The sequence below is a fragment of the Plecotus auritus genome, assembly GCF_963455305.1.
Source record: "Plecotus auritus genome assembly, chromosome: 2".
Lineage (NCBI taxonomy): Eukaryota > Metazoa > Chordata > Mammalia > Chiroptera > Vespertilionidae > Plecotus > Plecotus auritus.
The window spans coordinates 219,913,715-219,940,228 of record NC_137771.1 but is presented as its reverse complement, the minus strand read 5'-3'; the positions used below and the strand labels follow the sequence as shown (position 1 = coordinate 219,940,228).

Here is a 26,514-nt window from a genome sequence, read left to right as displayed (position 1 = left end):
GTCAATTTTTTTTTTTTTATGGTTTGTGCTCTGTGTCCTGGCCAAGGATTCTACACTTTCCCCAAACTCACAAAATTATTTCCTATGTTTTCTTTTAGAAATTGTATAGTTTAGGTTTTACATTTTAGTCTCTGATCCATAACCACCCCCGAATCCACTTTGAGCTAATTTAAAAAAATATGGTACAAGATATGGGTAAAGTTTATTTTGTTCCCTGTGGGTGTAATTTATTTCAACATTGTTTGTTAAAAGACTGTTATTTTCTCCATTGATTATCTTTGCTCCTTCATCAGTCGACTATCTATAGGTGGATCTATTTCTGGACTCTATATTTTTGTTTAATTACTCAATATACCTATCCTTTCACCAATACCTCAATATTTTGGTTACTATAGCTTTAGAGCCAGCCTTGAAATTAGGAGGATGAATCCTCAATGTTAGTCTTCTTTTTCAAAATTGTTTTCCTATTCTGAGTCCTTTTCTTTTCCATGTAATTGATAGAATCAGCTTTTCAGTTTCTACAAAAGAGACAGCTGGGATTTTTATTGAAATTGATTGGATCTGGATAGGCTAATTTGGGAATAATTGACATCTCTTTTATTTTTATTGAGGTAAAAATCACATATCACAACTCACTATTTTAAAGTGTAAAATTGAGTGGTTGTTTTTTTTAAGCATGAGCACTAGCCTATGCAACCATCACCACTGTCTATTTCTAGAACATTTTCATCACTCCTAAAGGAAACCCCAGACCCATTAGCAGTCACTCCCCACTCCTCCTAACCCCCAGCCCCTGGAAACAGCTAATGTACTTTCTATCTCTTTGCCTATTCTGGACATTTCATATAAATGGATTCATGTAATATTTCACCTTTTGCACCAGGCTTCTTTCACTTAGCATAATATTTTTTTTCCTTTTCTTTTCTTTCGTTTTTAGCATAATATTTTTAAAGGTCTGTGTATATTGTAGCATTTATCAGTAGTACTTTATTCCATTTTGTGGCTAAATAATATTCCATTATATGGATGTGCCACATTTTCTTTATCCAGTCATCAATTGATGGACATTGGGTTGTTTCCACTTTTGGGCTATTATTCATGTGTAAGTTTTTTTATATGAATATGTTTTAATCTATGTTGAGTTTATACCCAGGTGGAGTTATGGGATCATATGATAATTCTATTTCACTTTTTGGGGAAATGTCAAACTCATTTTCAAAGTGACTATAACATTTTATATTCCTACCAGCAATGTTTGGGTGTTTCAGTTTCTTTGTATCACTTGCTGCTTTCTGGGTTTGTTTGTTTTGGTTATACCCATCCTAGTGGTAGGTGGAAAGTGGTATCTCATTGTGATATTGATTAGCATTTCTCTAATGACTAATGGTGTTGAGCATCTTTCCATATGCTTATTGTCCATTTGTATATCTTCTTTGGAAAAATGTCTATTCAAATTCTTTGCTCACTTTTAAAATGGGATGTCTTTGGCTCAGTGGGTAGAGCGCCGGCCTGCGGACTGGAGGGTCCCAAGTTTGATTCTGGTCAAGGGCACATGCCCGGGTTACATGCTCGATCCCCAGTGTGGGGCATGTAGGAGGAAGCCGATCAATGATTCTCATCATTGATGTATCTATCTCTCCTTCTCCCTTCTTCTCTGAAAGCAATAAAAATATATAAAAATAAAATAAAATAAATAAAATTGGATGTCTTTTTATTGTTGAATTATAAGAGATCTTTATATATTCTGGACACTAGAACCTTAGATATATAATTGATATAAACTTTCTTCCACTATTTGGATTGTGTTTTCTCTTTCTTGGTAGCATGCCTTTGATACAGAAAAGTTTTAATTTTTATGAAGTGCAATCTATTTTTTTGGTGGTTACTTGGGCTTAAGTTACTTGCCAAATCCAGCATTATGAAACTTTTGCCCTATGTTGACTTATAAGATATTTGTAGTTTTAACTCTTACATTTAGGTCTTTTATTCATTTTTTAAATCTTTCTTTAAAATAAATCTTTATTGTTCAGATTATTACAGTTGTTCCTCTTTTTTCCCCCCATACCTCCCATCCACCCGGTTCCCACCCCCCCTGCCCTTACCCATAGGTGTACGATTTTTGTCCAGTCTCTTCCTGCACCACCCACACCCTCTTCCCCCCGAGAATTGTCAGTCCACTCCCTTTCTATGCCCCTGATTCTATTATATTCACCAGTTTATTCTGTTCATCAGATTTTTTATTCACTTGATTTTTAGATTCACTTGTTAATAGATATGTATTTGTTGTCACTTTGCTATTCATAATTTTTATCTTTACCTTTTTCTTTTTCCTCTTCTTAAAGAATACCCTTCAGCATTTCATATAATACTGGTTTGGCGGTGATGAACTCCTTTAGCTTTTTCTTATCTGTGAAGCTCTTTATCTGACCTTCAGTTCTAAATGATAGCTTTGCTGGGTAGAGTAATTTTAGTTGTAGGTTCTTGCTATTCATCACTTTGAATATTTCTTGCCACTCCCATCTAGCCTGCATAGTTTCTGTTGAGAAATCAGCTGACAATCATATGGGTACTCCTTTGTAGGTAACTAACTGTTTTTTCTTGCTGCTTTTAATATTCTCTCTTTGTCTTTTGCTCTTGGCACTTTAATTATGATGTGTCTTGGTGTGGTCCTCTTTGGATTCCTTTTATTTGGGGTTCTCTGCACTTCCTGGACTTGTAAGTTTATTTCTTTCACCAGGTGGGGGAAGTTTTCGGTCATTATTTCTTCTAAAAGGTTTTCAGTATCTTGCTCTCTCTCTTCTTCTGGCACCCCCATAATTCTGTTGTTGGTACGCTTGAAGTTGTCCCAGAGGCTCCTTACACTATCTTCAAATTTTTGGATTCTTTTTTCTTTTTTCTTTTCTGGTTGGGTGTTTTTTGCTTCTTTGTATTTCAAATCTTTGACTTGATTCTTGGGATCCTCTAGTCTGCTGTTGGATCTCTGTATATTATTCTTTATTTTAATCAGTGTATGCTTAATATCTAGTTGCTCCTTTTCATATCCTTGAGGGTCTCACTAAATTTCTCAGAGGTTTCTAGAAGATTCTTGAGTAACCTTATAACCATGGTTTTGAACTCTATATCCAGTAGTTTGCTTTACTCCATTTCTTTAATTTGTGACCTGTTTCTTTGTCTTTGCATTTTGGCTGCTTCCCTGTGTTGATGGAGTAGCTTTGTGTGGTAGGTGACCTATAGGGCCCAGTGGCTCAGCCTCCCCAGTTACCTGAGGTGGACACTCTTGGTGCACCCCTTTGTTGGCTGTGTGCACAGTCTTATTGTAGTTAAGCCTTGATTTTTGTTGGTATCACTGGGAGGAATTGACCTCCAGGCCAATTGGCTACGAGGACCAGTTGTGTCTACAGTGGGAGAACTTCTGTGCTTGAGACACCCTTATGGGGCAAGACTTGCTTCAGTGGGGCTTTGGTACTCACTGAGTCTGCCCCCTGAGTGTGTCCCTTATGGATCTGAAGAGTTGTAATCTGGATGGTCTCACTCTGACCAGTGGGTGCACTAGCTCTTGGATCTCCAAGGAGGTGCAAAGTCAGTGTCTGCCTGAGGCCACCCCGCAGGAGCTACAGAGAGATCTGCAGGTTCCTCCTCTTTGTTTGGGGTTTGGAGGTGCCCAGATGAGGCCCAGCTGTGAAGCAGTGCAAGCTGCTGTGGAGCCTGGGCCTTCTTTTGGAAGTTCTGGGGCTCTCTGACCCAGCTGCAGTTTGTTAGGTAATTTTAGATTGCAAAAGGCCAGGTCATTCATATGCAAAAGCCTCTGCGCACAGCTTGGGTGGGATTGTAAATTGGGAGGGGTGGAGTCTCAGGGAATCACCAGAGCGGAGCAAACCGCAATGGCTGACCGTCAGCCCCGCCTCGAAGAGGCCCCCTGGTCTCTGTGTCTTGCGGCACCATGCAGGAACAATGACTGCTGCAAGAACCTCTGAGAGAAAGCCGCTCTCATGTTCCAGCCTGATGCCAGACAGTCCAGTTTCTCCCCATATGAGTCTGGGTCCCCAGAGTCTCACCCGGAACTAGAGTTCAGAGCAGTTGGGAGCTTGTGTTTCCCTCCCGATTGAAAAAGACAACAGCATAATCAGTTGCCAGCCCCTTTCCGTGCGTGCACGCCTCCATACCTCCGCACTTCACTTCCGCACCTCCACACCTCCTCCGAGTCTCAATGTGCTTTTCTCTTTCCTTCTAGTTGTAGAATTTCCACTCAGCCAGTCTTCCTGTGGTTCTGGATGATAACCGTTTTGTCTTTTAGTTGTAGTTTTGAAGTGGTTGTGTGAGGCAGCAAGTTCAGGTGTTTACCTATGCTGCCATCTTGGTTTCTCTCCCTCCTTTATTCATTTTGAGTCAATTTTTGTATATGGTGTGAATCAATGGTTTTTGCATGTGGATATCAAGTTGTTCCAGCACCACTTGTTGAACTATTTTTCCATCATTGAATGGTCTTAGCATCTGAATTGAAATTCATTTAGACCACAGATGAATAGGTGTATTTCTGGACTCTCAATTCTAATGCAGTATTTATATGTGTATCCTTATGCTGATAGCACATAGTCTTGAATCCCGTAGGTTTGTAGTAGGTTTTGAAATTCGCGAGTTTGAGTCCTTCAACTTGGTTCTTGCTTTTCAAGGTTGTTTTGGCTATTCACTTATTCCGTGGTTTTGGCTATTTGGTTATTCTGTGGATTTTTCAAATTCCATATGAATTTTAGGATCAGTTTGCCCATTTATATTAAAAAATGGCAGGTAGACATTTGACAGTGGATTGCCTTGAATCTGTAGATAAATTTGGGGAGTATTGCCCTGTTAAAAATATGAAGTCTTTCAGTCCAATAACATAGGATGTCTTTATATGTAGTTAGCTCTTCAATCATTTCTTTTATGATATTTTATTTTCAAAGTACAAGTCTTGCATTTTTGTTAAACTCATTTTTAAGTATTTTATTTTTCATGCTATTATAAATGTAATTGCTTTCTTAATGTCATTTTTAATTTTTTGCTATTGTATATAAACACAACTGATTTTTGTATATTGATCTTGCATCTTTCAACCTTCCTGGACTGTTTTTTTTTTTTTTTTTTTTTTACGGATTTCAACCCATGTGCTCTTTATTTCTTTTATTATCTTTGTTGCATTTATTTAGGATCTCCAATATGATGCTGATTAGAGATGGTAGAATGGGCATGCTTCCCTTGTTTCTGATTCTGGAGGGAAAGCATTCAGTTTCTCACCATTAAATACAATGATAGCTGTGGGGTTTTCATTGATGCCTTTTATCAGGTTAAGCATTTCGCTGAGAATTTTTATTATGAAATCTTTCTGAATTTTGTCAAATTCTGCATTTGTTGAAATAATGGTTTTTCGTTTTTAGTTTATAAAAATGGTAAATTACATTGGTTGATTTTCCACTGTTAAACTAACATTACTGGGTTAAATCCTTCTTAGTTATGATGGATTATATAAAAGGGATTTTGTTAGGGATTTTGATATGGATATTCATGAGGAATTTGGGTCTGTAGTTTTATTTCCTTGAAATGGCTTATGTGGTTTTGCTGTTAAGGTAATTTTGACCTCATGAAATGAGTGGGGAAGTATTCCCTCCTTGTTCAGTTTCAGGAGGAGTTTGTATAGCATTGGTATTTGTCTCTCTTAATTGTTTATTAGAATTTTCCATTAAAACCAGTTAGTATGGAGTTTTCTTTGTTGAACAGTTTTAAACTGTGAATTCAATTTCTGTAATTGCTATAATACTCCTTATTTATTTGGGTATATTCAAGTTTCTGCTGGAGTAGCTTCCTTTAATATTTTATATGATTTATCTTGTCAGATATTACTTATACATTTTTTTCTTCAAAGCTCAATTGCATTATGTCGGACTTTCTTACTTTACACTTCTTGTCACTTAACTTCTTTCCCATATTCACCATCTTTGTAAGGTGTTTTTTGTTTTTTGGGGTTTTTTTTTTTTTTTTGGTGTAATTACAGTAATTATCCACAATGCGGCACAGAGAGACAAAGCAACATTAACAATGAAAGAGAGAATAAAAGACTTGGAGAGAGATTGAAAAGGCATAATGGAATTCATTGGTGTTTTGGAAGAAGTGAAAGGACTAGGGTAGCAGTAATACTTGAAGAGATAATGGCTAACAGTTTTCCAGAATTGATAAAGGCACTATTGTAGTTTCAAAACCCTAACAAATACCAAGCAAGTGAAATGAAGAGAAATTTGTATATGTTCAGACATATTATGATGAACCTTTGGAATAATAAAGACAAGTAAAAGATCTTCACAGAAAGAAAAAACAATGTTCAATGTAGGAACATTAAGGCCATCAGATAACTTTGAACTGCACCAATGGAAACAGGAAGTTGGGTAGATCTTCCATGTGGTGGGACAAGAGAAATCACCCAACATTCTATACTTCAGGAATAGGTCTTTCAGGAACATGGGCAAAATAAACACATTTCCTGCAAATAAAAATTTAGATAATTTGATAGCTATAGGTCTTTATTAAAAGCATTTCTAAGGGATCTATTTTAGGAGAAAAGAAAGTTGTCGCATATGGAAGTTCAGAGATTTAAGAAGAAATTAAAAGCAGAGAAAGTTTTATGCATGTGAGTTAATCCAAACATACATTTAATATTTAAAGCAATAAGGCAAATGTCTTCCAGGATTTACAACAAACAGAACTAAAATAGGGGAGGGAGTAGAGTCACAGGGTTTTAAGATCCTGGGGTTGCTTGGATGGGTAAGGATATCAGACTTAGATAAGTTAGGTTTTCATGTGATCATGTTTAGGGTAGAAATAAAAGAAAATATAAAACAGTGGAGGGAAGAATCTAAGAGTGCAAGAAAGGAGACTTACAAGAAACAGAAATACAAGAAAATAGGAAATGCAATATAAAATGGTACATAAATCCAGATATATCAGAAATTTGTATAAATATTAATGGGTTTACATACATTAAAAAGTTCCATGGAAAGAACTTTCACTCAGAACTCCACTGCCTTGATGTTCAGTGTTGTCATGCTGAAGTTTTAGAGCTCTCTATTTATCCTTGGATTTCATAAATTTAACCAGAATATTGTTTATTGGGTTCTCGGTGTTTATTCCTTCTGGAACTTAGAGAACGCTTCTTGGTATCTTTCATACTCTCCCTTTTTTTTCCCCACTCTGCATTCTAGAAAGTTCTTTGGCTTCATCTTTCCACTTTGCTCTTAAGCTGTGTCATTTACCTGTATACTCACATATTATATTTTTATTTTGGTGGTATTTTCTCTCTTGAAGTGTCTACTTGTTTCTCTCTCAAGTGTGGAACACCACACTCATTACCTTGAACATACACATTATCATTATTGTTGGATTTACAATTTCTCAGATAACCATTCTTATTTTGAGGTTGTTGTGTCTCTTTGATCACATCAGTTTTCTTCAAATATTGTTTCTTTATTGGCAGAGGAGGTTTGCATTTTGAGAATGCCTGTCTCTGGTGACTGGTAGAAAGTGGAGGGGTATGTAGCCAGGCAAGAGTGTGCTGGATAGCTCCTCTTGTGGGGATGTGTGCCAGCTGTGCCTCCAGAAGTACATTGGCTGCCAAGGAGCTGTCCTGCCTCTCTCACTTGTCAGCTTTCACTGGAGCAGACATGCAGCCCAGTAAGGACGTTACTACACATGGAGCACCCCCTGCTGTTGGTTTGGGCAGCAGCTCCCTGCTCAGCTGGCAGGATCTGATTTCTCTCTAGTTGTTTCCCCATGAAAACTCCCTGACTTCCTGACACAGGCTTGACTGTGGTATTCTTTACAATTCTTTCTCCATGGATCCCACTCCGTTGGCTCTTTCTATATTGTGTTTCATTGCTGGTTACCAAATCAACGCACACGAGTGGCTTAAAACAACAGCTATGTATTATCTCACAGTTTTTGCGTATCAGGAATTTAGCAGTGACTTATCTGGGTGGTTCTGCTCGGGGTCTCTCATGAGGTGGCAGATGTTGGCCAGAGCTGCATCACCTGAAGGTTGACTGGGGCTGGAGGACCTGCTTCCAAGTTGGCTTCCTGTATAGTTTTGGGCAGGAGACCTAGTTCCCTATCTTTAGGCCTGCCCCCGGGGCTACTTTAGTGTCTTTATGGCATGGCAGCTCATTCCTCTTGAAGCTGGTTATATAAGAGAGGGAGTAAGGAGGAATCTCATGCTTGTTATATTCTAATCTTGGATGTCAGCACACTGTATTCTTTTTTTGTTGTTAATCCTCACCTGAGGATATTTTTTCCATTGATTTTTAGAAAGAGTGGAAGGGAGGGGGAGAGATAGAGAAAGAGAAACATTGATGTAATTGAGACAGATCTATTAGTTGCCTCCTGCACATGCCTGAACCAGGGCTGGGGATTGAGCCTGCAACTGAGGTGTGTGCCCTTGACTGGAATCGACCCCAGGACCCTTCAGTCTGAGGGCTGATGTTCTATCCACTAAACCACGCTGGTGAGGACAGCACACTGTATTCTTTGCAAGTGTGTTACCAAGTACAGTCCATTCTTAGGGGAGGGGACATGTATTCTCATCATAGAATTATAGGAAATAAGGAGTATCATAGAATCTGTGGACATCATGAAAACTCCTCACTCTCACTGAGGAATTCCTCCAGTGGTTTTCTGGTCTGATGTGAAAAAGTGGCCCTGGAGATCTGTCTCCACATCATCTTTGTAAATCAGACCAGTTGTAGACCTTCCAAGTGGTAGCATGAGATGGAGCTTTTCCATGTCTTATAACTTTTGTGATTATTCTCATCATCTTTTCTTTTGTTATGGGCTTTTGTCAGGGTAATTTAATTTAAAAAGCATTATGTATCTAACTTCTTTAATGCTTGCTTTCTCGCTTATTATTGAGTTTGACACACCTTGCTTAGAAGCTTGGCAAGTTTAGAATCACCAAATTAGGTCACTCTTGGGCAGACAGTGCTACAGCAGGTTCTAAATCTGCCCTTCCTCTAACCTGCTGCTTCACTGGCAAAACAATCAGGTAACAAGGGCATTTCTAGTATTGGGGGCATATTTTGCAGAGCTGAGGTTTTGAAGTTTGAGTCATTGAGTGAAATCACATTCCCCATTTCTGGCTTAGATGACAGTTGGATGATAATTTATTCCACATTCATTGAGCTCTTGCTGTGCTCTGATCATGTACCAGGCCTTGTGTGGGCTCTGGATACAAGGTTTCCTGATACAGGCTCAGGGTTGATGGCACTTTATTGTTAGCACTGAAATAACTGTGATGCATGTGGGAAAGCCATGAGAGAGTGCTGTCTGGATGTGGGTTTGTTACTGTTTTCCTTTCATTTTTGGCCTTCTGTCCTTTCTTCCCCTAAACTCTCTCTGCATAGAATATTTGAAAAACAAATGGGTAGCAGGTGGCAGAATTAACTGCAGGGAATCTGGTTGAATCTCCTGTCAGAGAAGAGGAATAGAAGGAAGGAGGGGCATTCCCAGATATGAAGGGGGTGACAGTGGTTGGGCTTCAGCCATCTTCAGCTTAGGTGTGTTCATGGCACAGAAGCAGAGTGTTGTGGGAGGGGCAGGCCCACTGCCCACTGCACAGGTTCCTGCATGGCAACCCCAGCAGTTCTGTCATCCCCAGGGAGAATGTGATTTGTTTTATACACACTGCTCTGCAAGTATGGGACACATCTTTCAAACACAACTATCTTTTCTTATCCCCCTGTGGCTTTTTATAGAATACTCACTCTTTCCTCCCCTGTTTATCATGCTTCTGGAAGCCTTAGTCTGGTCACTGGCTCATTTTGGTCTGGCCCAACCTTGCTCAGATTTGCTCACTAATAGTTAAGCTTGATTTTATTTGTATCAAACAACCAGTTAGTTTAGCTTCTAATCATATAATGTATGCAATACTATACATAGCTTTCATTATTGAAATAATAGCAAAAAATAGCTTTATTATTAGGAATGTGAAAATCTAGCTCATAAGTCTCCTCAACCATTTTTTTTCTCATAGAAATAATTGTTTCTGAAATACAGAGTTTCATGAATGCCATTGGGCTATAGCAAAACCAGCTGGCTGTCTACTGGCTTCCTCTCGTGTGGGGTAGTATGGTGGTTCTGACCCTGTTTCTGCTTGTTTCAATTCATCTCACTGCTTTATGAAGCCCCTGCAGAAACCCAGCTGTGGAGGAGGTAGGTTGGCCACCAGGCAGCTTCTATTGGACACGGATGTAGACCTGGATGTGACCCAGAGACAGGAGCCCTGAGAGGATTTTCTGGGAGGGGGCAGCCAGATGTGGTTAGTGCACGTGGGGGACACATGGAGTCAGCCAACTCAAGGGTGTTTTCATGCTTTTAATTTAAATAGTCACAGAGCCTAAAAGTGAGATTTAAAATGTTTCTTTCTGTGTGCTGCATTCTGGTGAGGGAAAGCATGGTATCATCGTTCTCTTTGCTAAGTGATAATTACAAGTGTGGAAACAGATGTGAACTTCCTGAGAGCAGAGGGGGTCATGCCTGAAATGCAACCATCTAGGAAGGGAGGAGGTTGGCGAGTTTGGCTCCTTTGACTGGAACAGGGGGTGGGGGTGCAGCAAGGGCTTAGAGCTGAAGGGAAAGGATCGGTGGTAGAGGCTCAGGGTGGGCCGGTCAGAGCATCTGCTCACTGCTCTTGGTAAAGCCTGGCATGCCCAGAGTACCTCCTTCTCAAACATGGCATGTGCCCGATAGAGGAGGAGCCAGTAGGAAAGCCCAGTCCAGGGAACTGCAAGGACATGCTTCCTGAGGAGGCCAATGACTGGGGCTAGTTTAGGGCCTTTCTCCTACTTTTACACCTGCCTTGCTCCTTGAGAGAGGCCTTGGGGTCCCTTCCAGGGGAGACCTGCTCTGGAGGGCTGCAGCCTCTCTAGCTTGGGTTTGGGGAGAAGCCAGAGGTGCAGGCATTTTTCCTGCTCCAGCTCACACTGAGTTCACTTTGGTCTGGGTAAGGCCTGCCTTGCAGTGAATGGGAACTGGTTTGAATGGGGTCCTGCACTGACCACATGTGCCTGGGAGCAACTTGTTTAGTCTTTCCAAGCCAACGGTCTCATCTGCCAGGGGACCATGGGAAATAATTAGGCAGCATAGGTGTCTGACTCAGAACTTGGCCCACAAGGTGCCTTCAATGCGGCTCCTTCCTCCCTGCCCAGGGCTACTGTCATCATAGGAACATCTACCAAACAGAATATGTGGGTCTCTCTTGAGCCTTGTCTGACCTGACTTGGTTCAAGTAGAGCGACCCTGTACGTAGAGTGTGTGGGGGCAGCTCTCCTGGTGCCCTCTTTACCCCAGCTCCATGCATGCCTTCTTCTGGAAACATTTGGTGCTCTGTGGGCCTGCCTGTATGCCCTGGGGCTGTGAGACTGGTCCAGGTTTTGGCACTCTGTCCAGGTTACTGGTTGAGATGAATGGTGAGAATATCCAAGGCACTGCCGAGTAGGTGAGGGCGGTTGCTGTTAGTTCCTTTCTAGTTAGTGGTTAACCTTGGGCCAATCCCCTCAGTTACTCACGTGTTTCCTCGTGACCTTGACCCATGGGCATCCTGCCAGCTCCCAGAGTTCTGTTACAAAAAGGGAGATGCGATAGCATCTCTTATATGGGTTGGTATGAAGGTCCTGAGAGCAGCTCGTTACACAGCCAGAACATCTCTTGCCATCCTGTAGGGTTCCTTTTTTTAAAAAAAAAAAGTAAGAAAAACATTTTGTGTTAATATTTTATGTGCATTTGGTGAGCTGATGAGCATTAGAGATTTAAAAAAGTTTCCAAATACCAACTAGAAAGAAGTGTGCGTACTTGACACAAATGTGTGTGGAGATCCTTGTGTGTTCCTTGCCTGCATGTGCGAGCACACACACATACTCTTCTAATAGGTGCCCCCAACCCTGATCCAGAATGGCCCTGGCCTTAGAGAGAATCTCTGCTACCTCTGGGAGCAGCCTGTACCTAATTGGCCTGGGGGAACCATCTTAATTATCTTTAAGGCAAAGTCTGATGCCAACTTATTTTGCTTGGATATGGGTTAGTGCACAACAGGGTCCACCCCTGGAGCAGACCTTACTATCTCATACAATGTCATGCAGTGCTGGGTCTACCCTCATTTCTAAGTTGTGGAACTAGAGCCAGTGGTCCTTTGGGGATGGTGAGAGGTGGACTGCATACTCCAGGTAGACAGAGCAGTGTAAGCATATGCCCATGTGAGCTGGGTGACTACACACTGTGGTGACTGCTCCAGGGTTACTGGAATGCTGTTGTGGGTAGAGGTGGTAGGGGAGCCAGGCTGGGGCTCATGAAACCCTTCTAGCATCAGTCCACATTCTCAGGCCAGGGTGGACCTTTGATGGGTATACTAGTAAAGCAAGGATTGATATGACCAGATTTTCTGTTTTAGAAAAATTATGTTCCTAAAATGAAGAAGTTGGTAGAAACAGCAGCATAAAATATAAAGCTAGCACAAATAAATAGGGAGAAATACTCAGGTTAAACCTGAGTCAGCAACTGCACTAAAGAGTTGTGACTGCTTTTCTGTTAGCAGCTGGCGTAGCCTGTCAGACCCTGGAGATGTCAATGAGGTGCTGGACTCCGGGACAGTTTCCTGATGTGATTCTTCGATTGTTTGCTGTCCCAGGGCTGTCTTGGAGCTCCCACTTTTAGGCTGGTCACCTAGGACTCCCTCCCTTCTGGTCCAGGCACAACTTCAGCCTTGTATTGTGGGGACTTCCATGGGGACCACTGACCTTCTCTAAAGTTACTGGGGATAATGTTTGTTCCCGTGGCTCATCATGGAACCAGTTTTCTCCTCCTCAGAAACCATTTGCTATGGAACGAATTATGTCCCTAAATTCACATGTGGAAGTCTTCCCCCTCCTCCCCTCAGTGTGACTGCATCTGGAGATAGGGCTTTTAAAGAGATAAATAAGGTAAATGAGATCCTAAGAGTGGGGCTCTAATCCAAAAGGACTGCAGCCTTATAAGAAGAGCAAGAGACACCAAAGTGCTCTCTCCCCTCCATGTGAGGACACTGTGAGAAGGCGGCCATTTGCAAGTCAGGAAGAGATCCCTCACCAGGAACTGACCATGCCCACACTCTGATCTTGGACTTCCAGTCTCCAGAACAGTGAGAAATAAATATCTGCCATTGAAGCCTCCCTGTCTGTGGCATTATGTATGGTGCCTGAGCTGCCCAAGACACCATGTTTTATGTACTCAGTGGCTACATTTTTAGGAGAGCAATCTGTGGTTGACCTGTCTGAGGGCAGGCCCCAGCAGATATAAACAGATGTCATGGTCACTTGTTGGTCATTGAAAAGGCGGGACAATTATGTGGTTGCCCTGGCTCTCTTCAACCTGAGAATCTGCTCGCCCTTTGGGCCTCATGGCTATTAACTTGTGGGTTATTGACAACTGGCTCTTTGGGGTTCTTTTCAGCAAATGAGAATACCAACACATAATTAATAAGAACAAGAAGAATATCACTACTATGTGTCAGTGGAAAAAACTATACAGTAGGTCCTCAGGTTACAACGGAGATCCGTACCTACAGTGCGATGTAATGCGATTTTCGCTGTAAGTTGGAACCCACCTACATAAGCACCTACGTCACTCACATGGAGCACATACACAGCAGTAATGAAGTGAAACAGTAAAAAAAATTTAAAAGAAAAATAATTTCTGACCTTTACTTGTGGTAAATAAATAACAAAAAACATAAAGCACATATGTACATACGTTGAAATGACAGAACTTTTTTTTTTTAATAAATAAATGGGAGATGGCGACATAACCACGAAATGACATACGTAGAGTCTGACAGAACCCGAGGACTGCCTGTATTTATATGTACATCAAAATATATACAAACTAACACACACATTTATTATTATCATCTGTCATTAGTCATCTAGATACATGCGTGTGCGCTCCCTTTTGTTTCTAACAGCAACTCTGAGGTAGCCACTTTCTTATAATTTTTAATTGAAGTGTAATTCACATTACATAAAATTAACCATTTAAAAATGTACAGTTCAGTGGCAATGAGTACTATCTCAACATTGTACCATCACCACATCTATCGAGTTCTGAAACATCATCATAATCCCAAAATAAAGCATCATACCTATTAAACCTCATACCATCCTTGCTCCCCCAGCCCTGGCCACACCAATCTACATTCTGCCTCTGATTTTGCCTGTTTTCCATGTGGTACATAAACAGAATTATACAGTATGTGGCCTTTGGTGTCTGGCTTCTTTCACTTAGCATGTTTTTGGGGCTTTTCCATATTGTAGCATGTATCACAATTTCATTTTTATGGTTGAATAATATTCCATTGTATGGAGACACCACAATTTGTTTATTCATTCATTAATAGACATTAGAATTTCCCCCCACTTTCTGGTATTGTGGATAATGCTGCCATGAATATTCTTGTATAAGTTTTGTTTGAACATCTGTTTCCACTTATTTTGGGCACATCCCTAGGAGTGGAACAGTTGGGTTACATGATAATTATTATATGTTTAACTTATTGACAAACCACTAGACTCTTTGTATAGCAGCTGCACCATTTTACCTTCCCAAGGTGGCACTCTTCTATTCCCATTTTAATAAGTGAAGGATCTGAGGTGTGGGGAGGTGGAGGGACATGCACAAGATAAGTAAGACAGCCCTCTGGTAACAGAAGCAGGTCTGTGTTGGCCCCATCCTTGGGTGTCTGCCACCAGGCTCTTGCTCCCTGGCATGCATGCTGGTCCCTGGCTGGGTACTCCCCAACCAGAGCAATGAGATGGGGCAATGATGGGCTCAGAGAGGAAGGGTGTCCATACTGGGCCTTTTCCAGAGCAGGAGAGGGAAGAGTCCTTTGAGAGATGAACAATGTGAAGGAGGACACAGAGTCTTAGGGAGTTTAATGAGTTCTGGGGATTATGTTTGATTGTTTGATAAGGTGCTTGTAGTTTTCAGTCCCCGCCCCTACCCAGGTTGGCCAAAGCCACTGCCAGTGCCCTTGCTTGGCAGGATGTGCCAACTTCTGTCTTCAAACTGCTCCCTGACACTTGACCTGGTGGAATTGTCTTCTAACTTCTTTAAAGGGAGTCCCCTAGGCCATGGGGCCGCCCTCTGTGTGGTAGCCCTGGTAAAGGCCGAGCCCTTTTGAGAGCTGTTGCTGTCTTTCCCCTCAGAGGCACCCTCATGTTCCCCAGCAACAACCCTTAAACAAGATGATTCCTGCCATTGGAGATGCTCACTTTTAGATATGGTGTTACTTGGCTTTGCTTTTACTGACAGTAAATTGCTGAAGGCATTTCAATTACACAGTGAAAATCATTAGCAGAATTCTTGTTACTTAGCATCAGACTGTGGGACTTAATCGTGGTTTCTATGGGTGGTAAAGCAAATATATCTGAAGGGAGACTTATTCAGATTTCCCAGTATATCATTATCACATTCTTGTGTGATAGTTTCCTGGTAATTCAACTGGATTTAGTATATCAGCATGACTTTTCTTTATAAGTTGTGGAGATTTAAATTTATTTAGCAAAGGAAACATTGAAGACCACTCAAAACACTCCTGTTTAATGTGTTCATTGCACGAGAAGCGGATAGTTTTACCTCCTGGAAACTTTCATTCCATTGCCCAGAGGACAGAAACAGGTGGAAGTCACTGGTGTGAACACAGCCATCCATCACTTCCTGCTCCATCATTTGCTCCTCTCCACCACTGCCCTCTGACCCAGGTGTAAGAATACCACTACATTGTCCTGTGTGAGTACAAATTCACAAAAGGCAGCAGCAGCAGTGGGCTGTTCCAGAAAACAGGCCTCTGCTTGCCTCTCAAATTCAGGGGACTTGTCACCAGTAGCAGCATTCCAGGTTTTGGATGACATCACCACAGGCCCAAGGATGCCTGGACTGTCACAGTCTCCTGCCTTCCTTCATCCTCACTAGTTCCTTGAGTTCACTCACTTGCTGTGGCCCGGCTGAGTTTCAGGGTCCATGAAGTGCTGGGACTACCAGTGCCTCTGAGGCCTTTTCCCACAGTGTTCTTCTGCATCTCTTCTGTGATTTGAATCCAGCGGAAGTGTTTCCACCATTGAGAGAGTTCTGTAAGGAAGACCTGCTCCTCAGGAGGTGGGAGGGAGATGGCCCTCCCAACCCTGGGCTGGAGTCCAGGTGACAGTATGCCCTCTGTTAGAAGATGTGGGTGTGCCTGCAGGCTCAAACTGCCGTCAAAGGGCCTGTTGAGAGCACCCCTCCCTGTGTGAACTGAGGGCTGGCATGGATCTCCAGGGAGTACCTCACTCCCATTCTTGCAGCTGCCTCCCAAGCCATCTATGCATTCCCATCGATAGAGAGGGAAATGGCATTGAGCTAATTTCAGTAACTTCTCTATAATGCTAGAAAATACTAGTGCCCAATCAGAATGCAGGTTGGCCTGGCTCTGTGTCACCCTGATCACAAGTTCTTTAGGTCCTAAAGTCCTACATTTCTTTTACAGTTTGTCTAGACTTCACTTTGTCTAAAGCTGTTTTAAATTCTGACATAACTTTGTTTTGTGATATTATTTCCCTTTCTTTAAGATGGCCAGTTTAGTTTTCTAATCTCTTGTTTTATGAGTTTTTGTTTTCTTTCTCCTCTAAAAGCACATGGCAGGCTGCTGACTGAAACCACTCATGTTTCTTTTTGTATATATTTCTGAACATATGTTCTTCTACCTCCTGCTGTGTTTTTGTGTCTTCTTTATGTGGCAGGATGTTTTCATGGCTTCTGTGTTTCTTTGTTTGCTCCTCCCTGAAAGAGAAGCCGATACTGGTCCTACCTGGGCCCTGAAGTGTGTAGACATACACTGCAAGGCCTCATTTCTCTTAGGGCCTTGGACTTTGAGCTGGGTGACAGACAGCTCACTTGGGCCAGGCCTCATGTCACTTTAGAAACGAGCAGCCCAGGTAGGGTGTTGAGAGGAGGCTACATAACCTCTGGCTCTTACATGGCACCCCATTTGGCTGGTGCCAGTGTCCCCCACCTCTCCCTCCAGGGCCTTTCTGGAAGGTCTTCGTAGGGTCTTCAAGGCTCCCAGTCATCCATGCTGTCACATTGGAGCTTGCAGAAAGACTTCCACATTTGTGGCCATAAGTGGTTTGTTTTTCTGATTTCTTTGCAGGACTCATGGGCAGTTTGGGAGATGGAGAGGGAAATGCATGTACTTGGGCCATCAGCCTTTTTTTCTACCAGCCCTCGCGTCCTACCTCACAGTGCTTGCTCTTTCCGTCTGTCTCAGCAGGAGTCTACATCACTGTCCTCAACAGAATTGCACCTTCCTTACTACACCGCTGTTCTTGTTGCCTTGAATCAGGCTTTGGACTTTGTAACATTGAGCTTTTCCTGTGCTTGTGTCCAATAGATGATATGTCTTGAGGTCAGGATGACGGGCTACCTAAAATTCCACACAGGGTCCCATAGGTGTGACATGTTGAATGAATTCATTAAAATTTGGTGAGTATTCAATGAACACTTAGAGGTTTGGGTTGGTTTGCAAACTTAATCAACAGTGTAGTGTGTTGGTGACTAAAAAGTAAATTTCAGTTTTGAGCACTTTCTGAGCAGCATATTGTCCTGAATAAAGGGTGGGGGCAATGTCACTGGAAATGAGTGCCCATAATAACAACAATTATTAGTGTATCATCTACCCACTTAAGCCAGGCTCAGAGCAGAGCAATAAGAATCGGGAAAGCCCAGCACACCAGGTCCTGTGAAACATTATTGTCCAATTCACAAGCCCTTAGGTGGCTCTGCAGAGTGTGTGGATGGGTAGGTGGGTGGGGAAGGGGAGGCAAGACCAAGAGCAGAGCAGACAGTAGGGCTGTATACAGTATAACTGGAACCCATGGTAGAAACTAAGGGATCTAGAGTGAATTATCCTATATAATAAAAGACTAATACACAAATAGACCAAACGGCCAAACAGCTGAACCACCAGTCGCTCTGACGTGTGCTGACCACCAGGGGGTGTGCATGGAACATGGCGGGCATCAGCTGCAGCGGGATGGTGGAGCAGGTGAGCAGGGGTGCCAGACCAAGGCGGGGCATGGTCACTGTCATTTGGGCAAGTCTCTGGTGGTTACTGAAAATTCTTTGCTCCTGTGCACCGCGGTCCCGCCCGGTGCTCGCACCTGCTGCCGGGGCCAGAGCTGCCACTTGCACCCACTGCCAACGCCCAGTGCCTGGCGCCGGCCCCGATCACTCGGTGCCTTCAGCAGGTGTGAGCTGCGGCTACTGGCCCTGATCGTCCCTCCAGGCTTCTCCACCTCACCCTGCTCCTGAGGTGAGATCGGGGCCGGCAGCCACAGCTTGCATCCGCTGCCAGCGACAGCCCTGCTCACACCCACTGCTAGTGCCAGAGTCACTACTCGCACTCACTGCCAGCGCTGGCCCCACTTGCACCTGCAGCCAATGCCAGAGCCGCTGCTTGCACCCACTGCTGGTGCCCGGCACCGGTCCCAATCGCTTGGCACCATCAGTGGGTGTGAGCGGCGGCTGCCAGCCCTGATCACTCCTGAGGGCTTCTTTACTTCCCCCTGCTCCTGAGGGGCGATCAGGGCAGCAGCCGTTGCTCGCACCCGCTGCTGGCGCCAGCCCCAATTATTCTGTGCCTTCAGCAGGTGTAAGCAGGGCCAGCGCCGTCAGCATGTGGAAATGGCGGCGGCAGGAACGGGGCTGCTGGCAGATAGGGGACCAGGGGCCATGGCGGCGGGAGGGGCTGGGTGGGGGCGCGGAGGATGGGCCGAGATCCGCCCCTGTGCCTACCCCAGCCTTGCAGCCCACAGTTCCTTTCAAGGTGCACAAATTCGTGCACTGGGCCCCTAGTAATCTATAAAATGAAACATATATACATACAATTGAAAAATATAGGATCAAAAATGAATAATTCACTGGACAGAAGACTGGACACAACAGAAAGCAGGCTGAGTGAGTGGGCAACAGTTCAATGGAGTGTATCTGTATTGAAGCACAAGAGAAAAGAATAGAGAATACAAAGTAGAAAGTGAGCAGCCTGTGGACAGTCAAAAGGTCTACTGTAATGGAATGAGTTTCTGGGAGTGGGGAGGCGCATTCAAAAATATTTGAATAGATAAAGGCCATAGATCTTTCCAAAGCATTGAAAGATACCCATGCTGTCTTTCCATGCTAGATTCTACCCATGCTAGACTCATGAAACAGACTACACTTACATGCATAAGTCAAAAAGCAAGGAAACAAACAAGATATACACTTCTCACATCTAGGCACATCATTATTGACACTAGAGACAAAGGCAATCTGAAAGCAACCAGATTTCAAGGTGGCTGAGTGCTTTCCCAGGAGCCACAGTCTGCATCTGGCACGTGTCTCATGGCCATGCCTTTCCAAGTGGAGGCCCGCTCCCCTGCTCATCTGCTTTGCTAGCTCATCTGTTCTGTTTTTTTCATAGTTTGTACTTAGACCAGCAAAATACAGACATAGTGATTACTCAGGCAACTACTTTTCTCCACAATTGCTTTTCAAAACTATACCAAATTTTGGAGTACCATCTTCCCCCCTCCATACAATGACCTTTTTACCCCCCCTCCAAATTAAAATAAATAAATAAATTATAGCCTTATGGTTAATAAAGGGACATATACCAATTTCTTGATATAACCTTTCACACCAAAAGAATATAGAACGAATGTCATTGTACACAGTGTTTGGATGAACACCAAACAGATTCATGTGTGCATCTTGTGAAAGATACCACAAGAGTTGCATCTCCCATCACACTTTGTTCTGTTGTGAATCTATTTCCATGTGTCATCATCTTGTCATAATGATGTTATGCTGTGCTGCAACTCAGTAGATGCACTCAGTGCACAATAACCATGAGCCTTAAAAAGGCATATAAATTGGTGAAGAAAATACACTGAGTGGCCAGATTATTATGATCTCTGAACGCAGAATAATATGGCCACTCAGTGTATATCCTATATAATAAAAGGCTAATATGCAAGTTTTCCCCTTGACCAGGAGTTCGACCAGCAGGCAGGCCGTCCAACCGCCCATGTCCCCTCCCCCTGGCCAGGCTGGCCAGACCCCACCTATGCACCAGGCCTCTAATATATATATATGTATGTATACATACACACACACACACACACACACACACACACACACACATATATACATATACATATACACACACACACACACACGCTCACACACACTCACACACACTAACACTGAGTGGCCAGATTATTTTGTGTTCAGAGATCATAATAATCCGGCCACTCATTGTAGTGCAGAAATAATAATGTGCCTTCCAAATAGTGACTCTCTTGCACCATTCTCCTCTAGCAGGACCTCTGATAAGTCCCATCCTCCTCTTCTGAGGTATACTGTCCCGCTTTCCTTATATCGCATTTTGTGCAAATGCAAATTGTGTTTATTTGCTTTTAAATGATTTATTACTTTATAAATTTGCTTTTACTGTGTTTTTTTAATAAAGTAGTTTTATTTCATATTCACCAGACAAGTTACCAAATATAATGGAAGCTGCTACTGCTGCTTTTCATATTATTTTTTAAAAATATAGTTTTATTGATTTCAGAGAAGAAGAGAGAGGAAGAGAGAGATAGAAACATCAGTGATGAGAGAGTCATTGATTGGCTGCCTCCTGCACGCCCCATACTGGCGATTGACCCCACAACCGGCATGTGCTCTGACTGGTAATCTAACCGTGACCTCCTGGTTCCTAGGTCGATGCTCAACAACTGAGCCATGCCTGGCTGCTTTCACTGTGTAATTGGTATATATTCTACCTGTGAAAATTGTTTGATTATCTTTGGTTGGGATTGAACACATCATAATTTTCCATTACAATCAGTGGATACATTTTTCTCCTGTAGAGTAGAAGGGTTTTCAGAACAAAATAACAGCCAAAGTGATGGGAAGGTATTTAAGAGTTCCCATTACTCCTTGTCCTTGCCAGCACTTGGCAAGGAATTGCCAGACTGTTATATTTTAGGCAGTCTAGTGGGTGTGTATTTACATCTATTTTTGTTTTAAATTTGCATATCTTTGATTACTAATGAGACTTGAGTACCTTTTCATGTGCTTATTGGCCACTTGGATCTCTTTTGTGAAGTGCTTTTTTTCAGTTTTACCCATTTTTCTATTTATGTCTACGGGCCCCAGATGTTTTCACAGTGATTTTCATGCTAGATAAAAGTGTAGCAAAGTATACAAAATCTTTAGGAAAGAAACAATTTTCTCAATAATATATTTTCAAACATGTGAGCACTTAGGGGAAAGTGATGCTCACACGCCCTTGCTGAAATACCTCTTTGAAGATGGGACCAGATTCCATTCAAAGCCATGGAGTAAGGGGGTAAAAGGTGACAGAAAGCCTGGTGGAGACCCCATGTGCATGATGTACAGGGAGTATGGATGTCCATGTCAAAGACCTCACAAGAAACAGCAGTGGCATACATGGCAGTGATGGAAGAGGATGGTGAGGGGTGAGCAGGCAGAGGGGACCGAAAGCACAATACATTTGCTTCATGCTGTTTCAGACCAATTGACCAATGCAGAAGGCATTTAAGAACATCACATAGAGATTATCAGTAAAAGAACCAAAAATAGCTAATAAGGACTCACACTGTGCAGTCGGAAGGGAGTAATGTGGTAATTCCTGTGCGCCATTCATGGTGAGTCATCAGTTATTCTGCTTTGTGGACAATGGCCATGAGCAGGCCCTTCACACACACACAAGGTCCAGATGTTTAGTGAACATAAACAAGAGCTTAAATTCTTGAACAGGTAAACTGATGAGGTATCATTTCACCTCTCAATTTGTCAGAGATCAGAATGTGAACAGTGAATCATATTGGCAGTGAGTGGCTAGAGAGAGAGCACTCTTGAATTTGATAGGGTATAATTTGCAGAGACCTACATGGAGAAGATTTTGGTTAACTTCTCTGAAATTAAAAATGTGTAGTATTTTACTTCTTATGCTGAGGTACCTCTAAATGTGCTTATTCAAGAAAATACTAAGATTTATGAAGGTACTGTGCCAGGTGTAGAGTATGCATGTGTGCGTGTTTACCCCAACCCCCACGCAGAAAGAATATCCTGGATGGACCCACAGAGATGGTGACAGTAACTGTGAGCTCAGCAAAGTAGGAGTCTGACTTTGCTTTGTTTATTTATATTTTTACTCTATATTTAAATATCTATAGTTTTGAAGAGTTATGAAAACCACCTAACACCAGGAAGAATTTTTATTGTTAATATATTGTTAAAAGAATATATGTGTATTGCCAAGCTTATCCAGACTCATGGTTTGTTACTGTTATTTAATCACTGAGAAATTCACCCACCACTTTGGGAGCATGCAGAGCAGAGAATGTTCTGGCATATTACTGCTCCTACATAGAAGGGACACAGAATAACAGTCATTAAAATGCTGTAAATAGCAACGTGTCCTGGATTTACCCTCACCCTTGGAAGGAATTATCTGTCTGCTCCTTGCACAGGGGCACGCCCCAGAGGCCAGAGTGCACCAATGGAGCGATGGAGCAGGATCTTCCTTCCTCACAACCCTGACAACTATGTTCCCTCTCTGAGCATTATGCCTCCTCTGTTAAAGTGGTGATAATTATACCTGCTTCCTAATCTGGCAAATATTAGGTGTAAGAGAATAATAATGAAAGTGCTTGTAAATAATAAAGTGCTCAAGAATTGTTAGTTTCTCCCTCTTTTAGGGATTTGGCATTTCTTTTATAATCCAGTGCCTATTTCTGGAATATAATTCTTTAGGTATGAGTAGGATATTGACTATATCGTGAGATTTCATCTGAGTTTTTTGGAAGTGTGTTCTTGCCACCTGAATTCTATTGAGGAGCCTTCTGAGACCCAGGCCACTCCCCAGGAGGGTTGGGGTTGGTGGCACTGGGTTACTGCACGTGGAATCTCAGGGAAGACCTCCCAAGTGGGTGACAGGGAGGGCCTCCTCCTTAGTCATTTTGCTGCATTGAAGTAGACAGTGGTACTTGGCTGGGATCCATTCACAGCACCTCTGAACTCTTCCAAATGTGTTGCCAGATTTTTAAAAATGCATTTCTGCTGTAACCAAGGAAGCATCCTGTTCCAAGTGTGTTGTAAGTCAGAAGCCACACTGAGCAGTTGAAACTTTGAGGTGCAGCTCTGGGTATACTGGCTATTAGGAAAGGGTAAAGGTCTTTTGAGTAGATCAGAGCAGAGGCAGAGGGGGTACCTTGGGATACAGTGGGAGCATCCACATAGGGTGTGAACAGGAGCACACAATCCAGCACACACCAGGGAGCGACACTGTGACCTATGGAATTGTGTCTGACAACTGCTATGGCCACAACCAAATTTCAAGTATACCAGGTGTTCTGTGAACCCCCAAAATGTGCGAATGATAAGGAATTGGGGCCGAGTGGGATTTTGAGGTGTGCCATAACATTGGCCTTGCTGAGTTCATCAGGTAACATGACACTTTTCCCTTGCTTTTTGGTAGATGGACAGTGTCCTCACCCTCGGGGGAAGCAGGTGGGCTGGCAGGACAGGCGTCCACAGGCCGGGAGAAGGAGACACTCCCAGGTACTCTCATCTACCCCGCTGGTGACCTGCCTGCCTGGCCCCATCCTATTGCAGACAATGACTCACCTGTGACCCCTGCTTCTCCTGGTCTGCTTTGTCCACCTGTGCCCTGCCTGCACCCAACCTCAGTGCCTGTTGGTTGACCCACCTCAGCCCAGATCTTGACCCTCCCTCCTCCCACCCTGACTGAGGGCCTGGTCCTCACTTCTGGTTGCTCCCTTAGCTTGACCACTTCTTTTGAAGTTCTTAACCCTGAATTGCACCCTGGCTCCCATTAACCTCCTGACAGGGAGAATGTCATCTGCTGGTATTCATGCCTTTTGAATGCAGACCTTCTTCTCAGCTGTTCGTTTCCTTTAACAGGGTCATTGGTAGTGAAATGAGAACGAACGTCCTGTTCCTTCAGTGATGCAACCTGGAGTGTGTGGTGATGTTACTGTTCATTTGTACAGAATGTTAATGCTTTCACTAGCCACAGGTCATTCTCTTCAGGTTAGAAACATAGTGAAGGTAACGAGACACTTCAGAATCAGAATTGATTTTAGGAGTAATTCTAATGAAGCTGGGAAAATTGAATTGTGATCTCACATTCAACAGGTTCCCTCAGCAGACAGATCAAGCATGCTTTGTTCCAAGTCCTGGTTCTAGACTGGGTCAGGTTCATCAGCAAACACACTGACAGGCTCTGCCCCCAGAGACTGTCTTCAAAGGTAGACTGCACACCTGAGAAAGCAGGTGATGAGGTCCATTGATAAAGGAAAAGAGTGAGCAGGAGTAAGGGAATGTGTGTGGGTATGTGTATGTGTCTGCATGTATGTGTGCACATGCAGGCTTGCGATTGGGGGTTGTAGGTGATCAATAGGACCTTCAGGGTTGCCCTTTCTGAGCAGGTGACATTTAAGTAAAGGTAAGGGTGTAACTAATGGAGGGAGAATAGCATTCCAGGCAGAGGAATAGCCAATGTGAGGCCTCAGTGTGAGGATGGTTAGAAAACAGCCAGGGGCCAGTGTAGTGGGTTGGTGAGCAAGGGGGAGAGGTGCGCATGGGTCATTGTGGCCTGTGAGAGCTCAAGTTCTACCACACCTGTAGAGCCAGCCCATAATTTCCAAGATGAAAAAGGCCTTTCCTACTTCTGAATTACCATAGCAAACTAGCCAGGTTGCTTCTCTGATACCTCTACTTGTGAAAGGGGTAATCCAGCAAAATGTGCTAGAGCTCAACAGGATCCAGCTTAAATGGCAATGCATGAAGCACTGTGATAAGAGCAGATAGCCCCACAGCAGGCCAGGCACTGTGTCAAGCACTTTATACATGCTAACTCTTCAAATAAGCAGTTGCTGTTATTACCTAAAATGATATCCGGACAGGTGAAGCAACTTGCCTTGAGTAATGGCTTCCTACAAGGCTAGTGGTTCAGAGTCAGGAAGCACAGACGGTCAGGCCACAGGCCCAGGGGCAGTGGCCACACAGCCTCTACACAAAGTCTTGGTGGGCTCAGCCCCAGCCACTCTCCTATCTGCCTCTTATCTCTCTGCTCAGAGCAGGGGCTGTTTTCCAATCTCTGCATCTGGTGTTCCTCCTTGCCTGTGTCAAAGGAGCACGAGATGGCCCCTAATTCCCATCCCCAGATACTCTTGGCTGACTCCTTATTCTTTAAGTCTTGTGTTCATCTTCAACCAATCCAGGCAATTTGGTAATAAACAACCTACCAGCACTTGCTCTTGTAGTGGTTGTTTGAAAAAAAATCTAAACACTCTCTGAAAGTAGAGGACATGATGTAGATTAACAATTGAGAAAAAGAGAGGGGGTCGGGGGAGGATAAAAACCAGATTGCCTTGGTTCAGTCTACTTTAACAGAAACCCCACAGAGGAGAGCATGCATGAATTAGCAGCAATGTTAGTCAGTCAAACAAGGATGGCTATTTTCTATTAATATAAAGATCATGTTTCCACAGACGAGCAAGCATCAAAATATGCATGGACAGATGGATTAGAAATAAACAGGAAAATGAACATAGCATTGCTAGCATAACATCCCATTGTGTTTCTAACAATGTAACATGATTATCAAAGTGTGCAAGTGTGCTGTCCTGAGTTCAGCTTAGTGTCACCTCATATGTCCTTTTTTCTTCTGTGATGTATGACAGTTTGAATGATTGTTTCCCACCTCACTCCCCCTCTGCCAATGAAACTACACACAGAACAACCATGGCTCCAGGTGGTGGAGTGACCCTCCAGCACCTCCGACCCTAAGAGGTCACATGACTTGTTTGGAATGGTGGGACCTTAATGGACAGAGGAGGCAGGACACAGGCCCCAAGAGTTCCTTCCCAGGCAGTTTGCCCTTTGTGCTCCTGTGACCCTCCAGGAGAGAAGTATGCTGCTGCCCCTTCAGCCCAGGCCCAGAATGAATGCAGAGCAGACCTGAATTGAGGGGCAAGTCTGGGTCCCGCCTGGCTAGCAGAGCAGGCAAGTTCAAATAGCATGCCATTTTACCAAGAAGTTCTCCAGTATGCATTTAATCTAGGAATATTTCTCATAACTATTACCCAGTTCTCACATATAACAAAATCAAGAAAATTTCTTTAATGTCACCTAACAGTCTATATTCAAATTTCCAATAGTCTCTAAGATGTCCTTTTATAATTGCTCTGTTCAATATTCAAATCAGGTTTACAGAATGACTTTTCTTATGATATCTGATATTTTATTCTGTAGCTGCCTCTTCTCTTTTTATATGCTTTTCATTTACTGAACATACAAGCCATTTTAGAATCTTCTAAATTCTATATCTGGCTGAGAGCCTATGCATGA

The 26,514-nt window shown here is 43.0% G+C and overlaps 1 protein-coding gene across 32 annotated transcripts in view; it reads left to right on the top strand.

Moving 5' to 3' along the window:
- The window catches only part of PCBP3 (poly(rC) binding protein 3), a 216,993-nt gene that overhangs the window by 76,429 nt on the left and 114,050 nt on the right, over positions 1–26,514 (top strand). For 7 of the 32 annotated variants that reach the window (XM_080657986.1, XM_080658010.1, XM_080658001.1 and 4 more), the window contains exon 3: positions 23,618–23,700. The exons of the other annotated variants lie outside the window; for them this stretch is intronic. The gene's annotated coding sequence lies outside the window, so the exon portion shown is untranslated. The remainder of the gene's footprint in view (positions 1–23,617; positions 23,701–26,514) is intronic. 32 annotated transcript variants of the gene reach the window in all.